Genomic DNA, 14,885 nt, shown 5'->3' with positions numbered 1-14,885 from the left:
TCATTTGGCAGGTACCAAACATAATTTTAGTTTTATGGCAGATTTTACTGGCTCATGAGAAGAGAAAGCCCAGTCCTTGTTCTAATGAGCTTAGCGCCCAGCTGGGCAACCAAAGATAAACACAGGAAGCAGCACACTCTGGCCACGAAGCAGTGCTGTCTTATGGTCCAGGCTGTGGGCGGTGTCAGAGCTCAGAGGGAAGAAGGCAAGGGCCACGGCGCACGGAAGACACAGCACAGATGCCAGATGACAGCGCTGGGGACATTTCCCGGTGCAGGTCAAAGACCATCTGACTCACACAGGCCCCATGACGCTGGGGAGGTATCAATCTGGTCCTTGAAAGGAGGAGGGCTTCCAGCTCATCAATGTCCCGATTTCTCCCTGTGTATCAGCAGGGCATCACCCTCACTTTGAGTTGATTTCCACTATTATTGCAAAGAGGCCACAGCACCGAGGGCCCCTGCTTACATACCCAGATCCAGAAACAAAGTGAGGTATCTGAAGCCCAGAGGAAATCCAATCGTCAGCTGCAAGGCAGTGAGGGTCCAGCGGAGGGACAGAAAGGGCTGAGGCTATGGAACAGCGGGAACTCAGCACTGAGTGACAGGTAGGGGTCAAGACTAAGTGGTGACAGAAGGAGGAGACAGGGAGCTCGTGGTCACCAGGGCAGGAGGGAGGGCTCGGGAGCCAGGGGAGGAGGCCGCGGAGCTGGAGTGCAGTCTGTGCAGAGCGAGAACAGGCCTGGGGCGCCTTCCTCTGGGCTGCTGGCTTGGCTTGGTGCCCCCCACCCCAGAAGGTGTGATGAGAGCAACTCTGCAGAAGAAACCACCGTGGTCGGGGTGCAGAACTCGGGGTACCTGCTCAGGGGAGGGGAGCTGCCGGGGGCAACCGGGGAGGAAGGGGGCCCCTTCCCCATCCAGCCCTGTCTCCCTCCAGGGGCCCCCGGGCTGCCCCGATGGGGGCCCAGCTAGGGAGGCAGAACCTGGTACTTACACCCCGAGTGCGACATCACCACTTCCACCCAGGGAAGAACTGGCCTGACCGACATGGGACCCAGGGCCTGAGGCCACTTCCTAGTCACTGATTCTGGAAGCCGGTCTGATCACCCCAACCCTGAGCCTAAGCCCTCCTGGCCCCCTGCCTCTCGTCCTCCCAGCGTGGGGAAGCATCTCCGGGTCCATGGTGGGGCGAACGGGAGCCGCACCGGGACGACCATGGGGCTGGAGGTGGAGTCCTGTCTGCTTGGGTCTGCACCGGGGCCTCCCAGGGCTCCCTGGGTTCCCACGGGACTGTGCTCCTCCCACAGGGAGGACGGCCCCCCCATGGCGTACCGCCGGCACCCAGCAGGGCAGGCCGTCAGAGGGGGGCTAGTCAGCAAGTTTGGGAGAACGAAAAATAATAGCGAGGAGAGGGCTGAGTTTCTCTAATTTACCAGGAAGACAAAGGGCTGGGACGTCTATCTGAGCAGCCCTCGAGAGGTGTCATAGAAACTCCGGGGTGGGACATCGGGGCAGTGGAGAAAAGTGAGCTGGGGCTGGTCCTCACGTGGAACTGGTGGCCTTTGCTAAAGCTGCATTCCACCCTTACACTTGACAAAGGGAGAGAGGGAAAGAAGCCGACCTGGCCAGGTGATCGAGGAGCCATCTGTCAGGGCCAGGTTTTCCATCTCTCGTATCCCTGAAGACAGTTGGAAAGATCTAATTTGCAGGCTGCTGTTGCTGGCACACGCTCACCACCCTGGTCCTTCGTTAGAAGCTGTTCCTGTTGAATGATATCCCTGAACGATTAATTCTGGGAGCTTGAAAACCACTTAGGGAAAGTCTTCAGAATAACATTAAGAGCTTGTATCCACAGGAAGAATCTGAGCCACACTGACAGATGATCCCACCCTGTTACCACGGAATATTTGCATTTTAGGTGGTATTTCCCAAGGAGGAATCACATATTACAGCTTGCAAGAAGGAAGAATGGAAAACAGAATCCATGTGACATTCCAACTTTCCTGTGATTCACTATGAATCTTTCTTTCAAAAGTTGGCCGTGAGTCTCTGTAAATTTTCCTGGGAAAATAAAATTAATACATGAGATATATGCATAAAATTAATCCATAGATGGATGCATAGGATGATATTCATGAAGGCCAGCAAGAAGCTTACTGCCCAGGCAGTGCTCCAGAAATGTGGTGAAGGCATCACAGTGGGATCAAAGGCAGGCTCCACTTTTAACAAATTGCCTTCACTCCAACCAAGGAAGAGCTTCCAGAATATACATGCATGTGCCTGGCAGGAGTGCGGAGGGTAAGGTGAAAGATAATAAACATAGGGGGTCACAACTTCTAGACTTTGCTCATTGCCAGCTCCATTTAAGAGGTTTAGCATTAGAAGAAATTGCAAGTTTGGTTTAAGTGAAGGAAAATGTCGTCAACAGCACTTCCCAAGATGGATTCTTTCAGGTCAATGATGTGCTTTTTCTGTGGGATGTGTGTGGCTGCAGCTTCACATTACATTTACTACTTGTGAATTTTATTCTCACGGGATGACAAGTAAGGTCAATGCTGCCACGTCTGTGAAGATGTTCTCTCCTTCCTTATCTGCTCACGACCGTGAGGGCAGTTGTCATCACACTGAATTTCCTTGTGAAAAGGGGAAGAAAGATCAGCTCTCGCTAAAACGTCTGCTTCCCAAGCGATGTCTTTATCCTGCCTGGTTTGGTTTCGGTGCCAGCAGGAAGCAGTTCCTACGTGTATGTGCCGTGGGTGGGAGTATCGTGTCCTTGATGTCGGTACCAGGGACCAGTGTCCGGAGTGTTGACAAGATGCCTAGTTATGGGCCACATGGGAATACATTTAACTACCTTCACGTATGTTACTTCACCTCATCAAAACTCTGTGATGCAGTTTTTTAAATTTTTTTTTCTTTTTTTTTTTTTTTTTGCGGTACGCGGGCCTCTCACTGTGGTGGCCTCTCCCGTGGCGGAGCACAGGCTCCGGACGCGCAGGCTCAGCGGCCATGGCTCACGGGCCCAGCCGCTCCTCAGCATGTGGGATCTTCCCGGACCGGGGCACGAACCCGTGTCCCCTGCATCGGCAGGCGGACGCTCAACCATTGCACCACCAGGGAAGCCCAGTGTTGTTAATTTTATCAAGTAAGTCTATGTTATGATCCCACAGGGCTGCTCGAGATGGTCCAGGTCTCGCCCACACCCTGCCTACGTGAGCGGCAGACCCAGGATCCCCGGGCCTCCTGCTTCTAATCTGTTTCATCCTTCTCAGCCTTTGCCACCCAATATCTAACTGAAGCCACACAGCATGAGACGTCAGAGCACAGGCTTGCAGACTCTGAGAGTAATCTAATAAACATGGCGTTGGCATTGTGTTCACGGCCACATGCAAACGGAAGTCTTTCTGTACGTCATCAGCAATAGCAGCTCTGCGAATTACCCACAGTTTGGATGAGGGGTCCGTGAGCAGCAGGCTGTTTGTACCTGGCGGAGCAATCCCGAGAGGAAAGGCTGCTGGGGAGGCCCCGGACACACACTGCACTGCCATCATTTCTCCGGATGTGCCGCAGCGAGGCGCAGCACGGCCTAGTGTGCAAACGTGTTGAAGATCACTACCAATCGCCACCATCCCCTTTCAAATAAAGTGCAAAAGACTGTCACACTGTATCCACAGAGAAAAACGAGCCACTAAGATCACAGCAAACACTACATTTCAAATGGTTCTGGCCCCAACAGAAAGACGGCACTGGTTTTGTCCGACTGGTGACCAAGGGGCTCCAAGAGCACTCAGGGGCCTGAAGCATCAGAACCCACGTTGTGTTTGTTTGCCCTGACAGCCCTGATGACTGACACCCGGGGAAGAACCCCCCTTTCCCCCCACCCGGCCCACACAGGCCCCCTCCCTGGTGGTGACGGGGTCGGGAGCTAAGCCCTCAGACCCCTGGCTCCCCAGAGCCTGTAGTGGGCAGGTCTCAGCTCCACGGCTCCTAGAGAACAAGAGACGTGGTGTCCGGGCTCCGGGTTCCCATGAGGTCAGATCAGACGTGCACACGCACGGCTTGGAGCGTCTCACTGTGACGGGGAGCAAAACAAGGGGAAGCCACGTCCTCGTTCACTTCGCAGGGACCACACTCCCCCAGGCGCCCCACCTGGCACGTGGGCATCGGCTCTCCTGACATCACAGCGGTCGGTGTGCAGCCCAGTCCTGTGACAGCTCAAGGTTACAAGGTGACCCAGTTTCTCTCAAAAGTAAGGAGACTTCAGTCACATCTTCCCATTTGTGAGGCGGGAACCCAGAGTCTATATTTCCTGTCAGTTACAGAAAGAGCTCTATTTTAAGACTAAACTTTAACTGCCAATGTAGGGAAGATTGTATGGATTTATTCTTGTTTAGGAGTCAAAAGTCTACCATAATCACTGATTCCCAGATTATGTCGGGGCCCTGGCTTAACTGAAGAGAACTTCAGACAGTCACCCTGCAGAGATGCTCGGGGAGTGGGCAAGGGCACATCTGTGCTCGGTCACATCCAGCAAAGAGCCCGCTGTATGGTCAGCGAGGCAGAGATGTTTGCAGACTGAGAGGACTGGTGAATGAGTGCGGCAGTTACTGTCAGCAGCATTACTGTGTGAGTAGCAATGATGTCAACGATTCAGGATAAGGCGTTTCACGTTCACACTTGCAGGTACACTTGACGTGTCCTGTGTCACCGTCCTGTTGTTTGTTCATAACCCTCTGTCCCTCTTGGTGGAGGCTTCCTGGTGTAATTTATCAGGAGCAGTCCATGAATTGTCAAGAACACTGTCAATTAAAGAGAATCTCCATTTGTACCTGGAATTGCTCAGAAAATGCCCAGAATGTGATGCAAAACATCCTTTGTTCATCAGGCCTGAGCTGAGGCTGCATGTCGTCCTGAGCTCAGCTCTGAGCTGAGGACACGGAGGGTCTGTGAGATGAACACGCACTAGAACTATGCTGCTAACCCATCTCCACAGGACACATTCTTTCTAGAATGAGCAAGCATTTGCTGCTTTTGGCTGGGTTGTAAATTATCTTCTATGAGATAAATCTTTTGGCTAAAATATTATTTTTAAAGATTCTCAAATGCTTAGGTCTTCATTCCTGCATTAATTAAATTACATGGAACCAGTGTCTCCGAACGCTGCTCACATGACCTTAACTCAGAGGATGCTCTTATTATGTCATCCTGTTTATGCTCATCTTCCTCATTGGCAAGGAAGAGGAGGGTCCGATAAGTAAGGGAAGAGTCCTTCAGTCTCAGGCCCGGAATGAAGGTCTGTAGGCAGGGAGCCAGCCGTGAAGCCGGGCCACACTCTCCAAGGCTCTTACGGTAAGAGTTCTGACCCTTCCCACTGGCCGACGAGGGCTCCAAAGGCTTCGCACTGAGGTTTAAGACCTGAACTTTCTATCAAACATACGTTGATTTATTGGCCTTAGGGTTCTCTTTTGCTCTTTATGAAGACCACGCCCAGAAAGTATCTATCGTATGCAATGCAATGTGATAGTCATTAAACTATACAAAACTAATTAGAAGCAGAAAAGATGATATTTAAAAAATGCATATTGTGTATCCACGAATGAGGAGACTTACACTTTCCATTCTTTATTCATCCATTTGTTTGTTCATTCATTTGTGTGACAGTGACTGTCCATCTGCTGTGGGCTTTCAAAGTGTCTTGTTTTTTTATTTCAATTCTCTTCCTCTTCTACCTAAATTTAGAAGCTTTTCCACATTCTCGCCATCCACTCGCTGCCCCATCAAAAGCCATCTTAGGGATGTGGGACGAGGAAGAGGAAAATTGGGGCAGCCCCAAGGAGCGGGGAGGGGTTGGGGTCCTGGCAGGGAAGCAGTGCAGCAGGAAGGGCCCTGGTCCTGGGGTGGCCGGGAGGGCGGGCAGGAGTGTGTGCAGGCCGAAGGAGGGCTGCATGCGTCTGTCCACTCTGAATCCAGCTTGACTTGGGTACTGTCATCCGCTGATGGTGAGTGTTGGAAACTGGACCTGCCTTTGTGCTGGAGGAAAAACCCAGTTGGAACAAAACTTCAGATCCATACCTTTTCTTCTCCAAAATGTTGCCAGCATTTCTCTTCTGGTATTAGAGTTGCAACAGACCCTGGAGGCCAGCCTGGTTATCGATTTCTTCTAAGGACATGGACAGATACCTGAAATGTTCTTTCTTACTCCTTGAAATTCAATAGCCTCGTCAGTATATGTCTTGATACAGACCAAGTTTTGTTTTCTGTAACAGAGTGAATTTTGCTCAGTAGTCTCGATTCCTTACTTCAGAAACATCTTCTGAGATCAGAGTATTTGTTTGCTTCTCACTTCTCTTAGCTGGAACCTCTGTTGGGATGATAAATAGGGAGAGTTTGGGCAGCCACCACCCCAAGGAAAGTCCCCTGCAGCAGAGCAGCAGTTGATGGTGGGGAAGGTGTGGGCTGTGGAGTTGGGGGCTGGGCAGGTTGGGGAGGAAGCCAGACCCCGGGCACTTTCATCACTGGAAACAGTGGTCGCGGATGGCGCAGCAGAAGCTTGGATAATTTACATAGTCATTCTTAACTGATGGGGAAAAAGAGAATTGTTAGGGCAGCGTCACTAAATGCTGTTCAAAGCAGTGTCTCGTAGGGCATCTGAAACAGTACACAGATGGTGATCGCTTACAAAGTTCAGAATTTAAAACAAATACATGTAGACAACCTTTATGGAGAACCTCCTGGGTACCTACCTGGCTCTGTGTAAGTGCTCGGCGACAGTCATATTATTCAAACTGCCCAGAGCTGCCATTACATCAGTTTTACAGATGAATAAACTGTGTCCGAAGCAGGTGATGAGATGAACCAGCAGAGACTGGATCTGACCTCGGGTCTCCTGACCTCAGGACGGGTGGTCCTAACCACTCTGCTATACCAATTCCAAAGACAGGAGGATCTAGATATTCCCACAAAAAAGGAAACAAATGAACTATTTTTATTATCCATTGTTAACAAATCCCAAAGTTTTGAGGAAAAAAAAAAAAGAACAGGGGACTCAGAGACAGAAATCTAGAGCCTTCTGCTCTGGGCTCCAGCATGAGGTGGGCTGAGCCTCCTGGCCTGACTGAGCCACTGTGTGGCCTTAGGGAGCGTCCCGACACTGAAGAAATACAAGTGACGGCGGGGCCAACGTCCAGGGCACTGACCAAGCGGCAGAGTCCCACGTGCTAGATGCTTTACCCTTCACCGAGGCTCTAGGGGGCTCACGCTTTGCTCTTTTTAAAAAGATCGTCAAACATGTCAGCTCGGTGGGCTGGTTGGGAGGATTAAGTGGGATTAACCATGTCAAACACTCAGTTTAGAGCACTCCCACCCCAGAGCAGTTTTAAATGTTGTCTATAAAACGTACGTATATCTTATCCCTTCTCTCTCCGTCAACAGTGATGAGGAAACACAGTGGAAACACACCTTCGGGTGAAGAACGGAAACGTCGTGCTGATCCGGAGGTGAGAGAGTCCAAGGCTTTTAGTAGATATGCCCGCGATGAGGACCGCGGTCTGGGAGTGGCCGGGGCTGAGGTCCTGCCGGTGTCGGGCATCGTCGAGGGACAAGGTGGAGGAGAGGGGATGGCCAGGACCGCTGGGGCGGACGGGAGGGGAGGCAGCGCCGGGTCCCACCCCTTGGGCACAGCCCAGGGCACCCACCAGAGAATGAGGGACAGACCAGCCATGGTGACCATGAGACGACCTAGGATGGGGACAAGGGCTGCTGGGAGCTCTCTGCATGATGTGCCCACACACCCTGGGGAGAAGCACCAAAGCCGTTTTCCCATCTCACAGCATCAACGACACCAGCGCATTCAGAAGAAAGGAATAGGCCACGTGCCTCCAAGGCCTGCAGCTCTGTGTGCCACGGCAGCCGTGCCTCGCTCCTGAGGGCACCGACAACTAAACCCGCCTCTGAAAACCGCTTCCCGAGGACGTATGTGAAAATGATTCAGTGTTGATCTTAACTGGATAATATTTCTTTATTTATCCAAAGGGAGGAAAAGGTTTTTAAATATTATGAAGGTTACAGATGAGGCTTTGAAAACAAACAACAACATGATGTATTTTCAGGAGATTACAAAATAATTTGAGCTTTTAAAATATAAAGTTATAGGCATGAGTCTAAAAGTATAATTTGGCCAGACAAAATTGCTGGGGATTTGCCTATTCTTAACTCATTTTGCAACATAAAACCGACCTCTCTCTCCACTTTGGTGTGGCTGGACTGGTGGCAAGGCTGCCACGTCCCCCTCGCCCTGTGCTGACTTCAGGGTGGGGGACACGCCCTCGGCGCTCTCTGGCGGCCCCAGTGGGTGCCAGGAACCCCAGCAGACAGCTCGAAATGCTCACAATCTGATGTTCAGTCACATAAAGTGTCATGGTCCTCCTTTTCCAAATGGCTCTTGGCAATAAACGTTTCCCGGATTCTTCCATCCATAGTCCACACAGAACAAAGCTTAAAGGGAAAATAGTCCCTCGAACCTTACGGCACCCTTACACTGCCGCTCTCCCGACCGCACTCCCAGCCCCGGCCGGCAGGGGACGGCTTGGTCCCTGAGGTCTACTGCCATCCCACTCTGCACCTCTTGGGGGGACCAGCGCCCGCCACGTTCTTCCCTCGATGCTGAACCTGCAGCTTAGCTCCTCCAGGCCTGAGCCACCAACCAGGAGCATTTCGAGGCCCCTCAGGCGGGACGAACCTCAGCACGGCCCCGCCCACTGCAGCAGCCTGATTCAGGACGTTAACTTTGGAAAGTATTGTTCAAGGACACAGTTACCTCTTCTTCTCCAAGCCCCCTCTACACATGTAGTAGAGATTGTCAAGCACATGGTGGAGACAGGATACCACGCAAAGTAAAAGTGCGCTTTTCTGGGCCAACGTCCTGGGAAAGGGCTCCAGGGGGACTTCCTGTGAGCACAGCCCACACCCCTCTCTCCTTTGTTCTTCAGAATTCTTTACTCACTCAGACTATGGAAGACTGATTGCAACCACTTCCTGGCGGATTGAAGACACTGCAAACAGTGCACAGAATTGTGCTCACGTGTCCTTTACTTTCCACGGATGTCAAACTCTCCTCTGGCTAATCATAATCATTTTAAAACAAATTAGTCTTCCCGGTTCCCACGTTTTCTTTCTCAAACTTTGATAAATCATTTAAAAATTCCTTTAATACATTGCTTTAAAATATTCCTCAGATAAGCAGAGTTTCCTCCTGCCCGAGTCCGCCAGCCGCGTCCTGACCGCCCCCGCCATGCACACAGCAATTTCCCTGCAGGCTCTCCATCTCGGTGTGGGCTGATCCTCTGGACTTGTTTTTTGCTTAAACTTTCAATTTCCCATTTGCTTGTGATACCATATCATTATTTACCACCTTATGATTTCTAGTTTGTTCAAATTTTTGTGGAGGTAGTGAGAGTGACTTAAGGGTGTATTTAGGGACGTCTGGGAACAGTGGCTCCACCCTCAGGCCCTCCCAGGTCTCCGTGGGGCTGGGTGTCCAGCCACACTCTGCTGGGACCGAGATAAAACCATCCATGATGAAAGAGCATTTTATCAGCTTTTGAACCAGAGGAGGAAATGCTTGTGTTGTGACTGGAAAGTAATAGAAATGAGCCCTTATTCCCTGCGCTTGGAAAGACAAAGAGGACGGCTGAGAAAGAGAACAGTAAAGCCGTCAGGTTTGCCATGACCTAAAAATAGAGAGTCGGTTTCTGGGGACCAAACTGGAGGGCTGGAGGCCCTGCTCCGGGAGGGTATGGCAGGCCAGCTGGATGCTGGCGCCGAGACTGGATTTTATGAGCACCAAGGAAGCCACTTTAGTGGGAGAGACGTGAGCCTGACTCCACTGGTAAGTGGGTCACACTCTCAAGCAGCTGGCAGTCGCAGCCTGAGCCAGAGGCTGCCTGGCAAGGCCAGCCTGGGCCCCATGGAGTCCACTGGCCCGTTCTGGGTGTGGAGGCCGGGCCCTCAGGCTGGGCCTGGCTCCCTGGATGGGGCCCTTTCTCTCTGGCTCCCTGGACGTGGCCCAGTTGGAACATCTGTCCCACTCGCTGAAGTTGAAGCCTAATTCACACAGACTCAGGGATCCATCTCGACATCCCCAAGAGCACATCCTTTCCTGGCATATGAAGCTATTCCTGGGCTTAATTTGGGGCCTGGACTGCTGCCCAGTGACGAGCTCACTTCAGAGGGCCCGGCCCCCCAGTGCTGGGGTGTCCTGTCGCCCGAGCTTGCCTGTGTGCATCCGCGGCATCACCAGGCCTGCTGGGCCTTCTCCACTCTGCTCCATACCGGCTACTTCACATAGCACTTGGTCTTGTCCTCACAGATGCTCTGCGCACTTGGCCCTGACTTTCACTATGTCCCAGGAGCCAAGGTGCCGAGAAGTCGAGTCCTGTCTGCGCTGGATCCTCACGGGACCCCGTCCGGTGCAGAGACAAAGCCTGGTGACTCCCCTTTGGCCCCAGAGAGGGCCTCCCAAGGGGACTCGAGCTCTTGCCAAATGTGGTGTCTTGGGTAAGTTCCCCACCTCCTGAGTTCAGTTCATCACTGAGCAAGGCAGAGGGACTGTGGGACCCGAGAAAACCTGTGTGAACAGGTTCACGTGAAGCCTGCACGCGGTGAACCCTCAGGAAACACGCTTCACCGCTGTGCTGTCTATAAAACGCCTTCTGACGTGTGGGCGGATTTCGTCACTATCCCGACATCGTCCCCTTTTCCTCATACCCCCAGGACTCCGCCATCTTGCCCAGGCTCCTGAACTGTCCAGAGTCAAGCCTGGTTCAGCCAATCGCAGCCCCATCACAGCAGACGTTTCCTGCTCACGTGGGGAGAGTGTGGACCAGCAGCAGCTTTGGAGGACCCACAGGAGCCCCACAAGTGGAAGGTGGACGTCAGCTTTATTTTATGAACATATCCTGCATGAGTTAACCTTTAACAATTTCCTCATGGCCTAGATTCATACAGTTTCTGCAGAGCTACAGAGATAGTCCATGTGACCCATGTGATGTGATGTGGAGTAGTTACAGCTGGGAGACCTATGAGACGTCAGGTAAATGGTGTCAGGGGTCCAGGTGGGGCGTATCGGCACACAGCGCTCTTTAGACCACACAGACGGGACCACCAGGGAAGATCAGCGGGTATGGGTGCGTTTCCAGTAGCCACATCGGCTTGGCTTTTCACAGAGTACCCAGTGGGCTTGGTGTGGGGCTCAGTGCTGTCCTGCTGGGCTTTGGCCGAGGAGGTGCCAGGCGAGGTGCTGACGGAGGGCCTCACTGGGCCTCCCCTCGGCTCCCACCTGCCCTGCACGTCCTTTTCCTAGAGCTGTCCTTTGGGACTGGAGGAGCTGGTCCCCGAATCAGTGCTTTTCACTTATTTATTTATTTATTTAAATTAATTTGTTTATTTTTGGTGTTGGGTCTTCGTTTCTGTGTGAGGGCTTTCTCTAGTTATGGCAAACAAGGGCCACTCTTCATCGCGGTGCACGAGCCTCTCTCACTATCGTGGCCTCTCTTGTTGTGGAGCACAGGCTCCAGATGCGCAGGCTCAGCGGCCATGGCTCACGGGCCCAGCTGCTCCGCGGCATGTGGGATCTTCCCGGACTGGGGCATGAACCTGTGTCCCCTGCATCGGCAGGCGGACTCTCAACCAATGCGCCACCAGGGAAGCCCAGTGCTTTTCACTTATTTTTATTTATTTATTTATTTATTTATTTATTTATTATTTTTATTTTTTTTTGCTGTACGCGGGCCTCTCACTGTTGTGGCCCCTCCCGTTGCGGAGCACAGGCTCCGGACGCGCAGGCTCAGCGGCCATGGCTCACAGGCCCAGCCGCTCCGTGGCATATGGGATCTTCCTGGACCAGGGTATGAACCCGTGTCTCCTGCATCGGCAGGCGGACTCTCAACCACTGTGCCACCAGGGAAGCCCTTCACTTATTTTTAAAGACGGATATGAGAAACGAAGATAAGGTTTTACGCGTCCAGTGGTAACCCTTTTTTCAAACAACCTGAACCTTAAGGAGTCACTTTTTTTAATGAAAAAGCAACCTTAAGCCACAAATCTCATGCGTTTTTGAACAAGTGCTCTTTTAAACTCCATAACTGGGAAATACAGCAGTTTTTTTCTGCTGAGTAATTTTCAACAAGCCTTAGTAGAAGATGCCCCTTAAGTGAAAGAATAAAGGTGCTGCTGTCCTTGCCTGCATTCACCCCACCTGGACTGGAATTGTGTGCTTTGCCCTCCGCCCCATAGCCCCCCATCCCTACCCTCTCTGTGCAGGTCTTAGAGTCGTGGACAGGACTGGCCTCTGCTGGCACCGTGGTAGCATCTGCCCGCGTGCCCCCCGACGTGGACGGGGAGGGTGACCAGTCACCTCTCAGCACAGGATCTGGCCCACGGTGACTGCAGCCGGGACGTAGGCCCGGGAGGCTCAGGGCTTTGGCGAGTGGCACGTGTCTAGTGATGCTCACCACTGGGTGGCCGTCCTGTGGTGGGAAGTGTCACAGGCACCACGGCCACTCTTGGTTACCGCATCCTTCCAGCTTCTGGGTGACTCCTGTCGGCACGTGGCCAAATCCCCCAGGGCGGACGTGCTGAGGACCAGAGCCCTGCGGGTCGGCGTGTGTACGGGCTCAGCAGGACAGTAAGCGGGGTGCACTGAGGGCAGCACCTGGCAGACGGTGGTCATTTAGTGAGTGGCGGGGGGACCGCGGTCACTCCTCACCAGTAACAAACCCCTGGGCCCACTTCTATTGAGCGTGTGCTTTGTTCTAGGTGCTCAGAATTTATCAGTTAAAAACATAGGGCTTCCCTGGTGGCGCAGTGGTTGAGAATCTGCCTGCTAATGCAGGGGACATGGGTTCGAGCCCTGGTCTGGGAGGATCCCACATGCCGCGGAGCAACTAGGCCCGTGAGCCACAACTACTGAGCCTGCACGTCTGGAGCCTGTGCTCCGCAACAAGAGAGGCCGCGACAGTGAGAGGCCCACGCACCACGATGAAGAGTGGCCCCCGCTTGCCACAACTAGAGAAAGCCCTCGCACAGAAACGAAGACCCAACACAGCAAAAATTAATTAACTAATAAACTCCTACCCCCAACATCTTAAAAAAAATTAAAAAAGTAAAAAATATCCTTGGTCAGCCTACATTCTACAAGCAGAAACAACCAGTAAAGAAGGGACCTAAGTAAGCCAATTGCACAGTATGTTAGAGGCGAGCATGCTCTGGGGACACCCTCCCACGGGGAGGGGGAGAGAGAGTTCATGGAGGTGCTGGGAGAGGTCCTGGTGGACGTCTGGGGGAGGGGAGCTGGGATGGAGGAGACGGGCTTGATCACACAGAGTATAGGTGCTGCTGGTAGGTCAACAAAGGCTAAGACAGAAAGTGGTCATTGATGAGCATGGCTGGGCACCGGGGACAGGAGCGGGGCGAGTTCAGTGGGTGGTGAGGACGGAGGTCTGGGCGAGGAGGATGGGGGGAGGGGAGGCCCTGGGGAACAAGAGTGCAGAGCCCATCCAGGAGCTCAGCTACAAAGGGAGCTGGCAGGAGAGTGTGGCCCAAAGGAGGGCTCTGCTAGGCTTGTTTTGATTGTGTTTAACTGGGGCAGACACCAGCGTGTGCTCTTGCTGACGGAAAAATCCCGTAAGAAAACAATGATGCTGGAAGAATAAGCAGAGCTCTGCTGGAGGAAAGCTATCGAGTTGGCGGGATGGAGGGCGTCCAGGACATCTGCTCAGGACAGAGACATGGACAGATCCTCAGAGTTCCCAGGCACTGACGCTGGGGGTGAGCGGGTGGGACGGCAGGAGCCTGTGGGGACCTGCTTCCGAGAACCAGAGAATGTTCCAGGGAGCTGAGCACGGAGATGAGGACAGAGGAGGTGGAGGCCGAGGAGAAGGGGGGCAGGAGGTGGTGACCGAGGCCCTGGGGGTGAGGGGACCAGGCCAGGAGAGCAGGCTGAGGGGCCCTGAGGTCCCTGCATCATCCTGGGAGCTCCTCCACCAGTGAGCGTCTGCTGCATAATTGCAGACACGGAGTTGGAAGAGTGTGTGATCTGATCAGAGTCCTGTCCACAAAGCAGGGAGTTCCCCAAATGCTGGGATGGCAAGAAAGGAGGAGTTTTATGGGATCTAAACAGAGTGAGGGAGGGAGGCTGGACATAGAGAGATAAGGGACTGACCCTCAAAAAGTGAAAGGTCAAAGGATTAGAGCTCTCAGTGAGACCAAAGGGTGGTTGGCGTCCCTTGCCAGAGGGAAGGAGCTGGAAGGACAGAGCAGACGGTCAGTGTGTGGGGTGCAGAGACTGCAGCTCTGAGGGGCTGTAGTGACCTTGCAAGGCAGTGCAGAGGTGGCCAGGGGACCAGACGCTGGGTTCAAGGAACCGACGGCCAGGCTGTTAGGAAAATGGTGCACGTGGATCGTGAAGCTACCGAAACGCATGTGTGTCAGTGTTGGACGGTCACATGGGTTGTTGCTATTTCTAGTTTGTTTCAGCAGGAGTGAAACTCCTCTTCCCTCCCAGTGAGTCTTAAAGGGTCTCAGCGGGGAAGATGGGCTGGTCCCAAAGATCAACCCCTGTTATAGCTGGATTGTGTGTCCCTAAAATTCACAGGTTCAAGCTCTAACCCCCGTGACTCTATTTGGATATAAGGCCTTTAAGGAGGTGAAGTTAAATGAGGTCATAAGGGTGGGGCCCTGATCCAGTAGGGCCGGTGTCCTTACATGAAGAGCAAGAGAAACCAGAGCTCTCTCTCTTTTCATATATGCACAGAAGAAAGGCCACGGGAGGGCCGTCCACAAGCCAGGAAGAAAGTCCTCCTCAAAACCAACCTGCTGGCACTTTGATAC

The sequence above is a fragment of the Mesoplodon bidens genome (assembly GCF_964165515.1).
Source record: "Mesoplodon bidens genome assembly, chromosome: 12".
In the NCBI taxonomy this organism is placed as follows: domain Eukaryota; kingdom Metazoa; phylum Chordata; class Mammalia; order Artiodactyla; family Ziphiidae; genus Mesoplodon; species Mesoplodon bidens.
The sequence above is the reverse complement of the archived record's forward strand: the minus strand, read 5'-3'. Positions refer to the sequence as shown.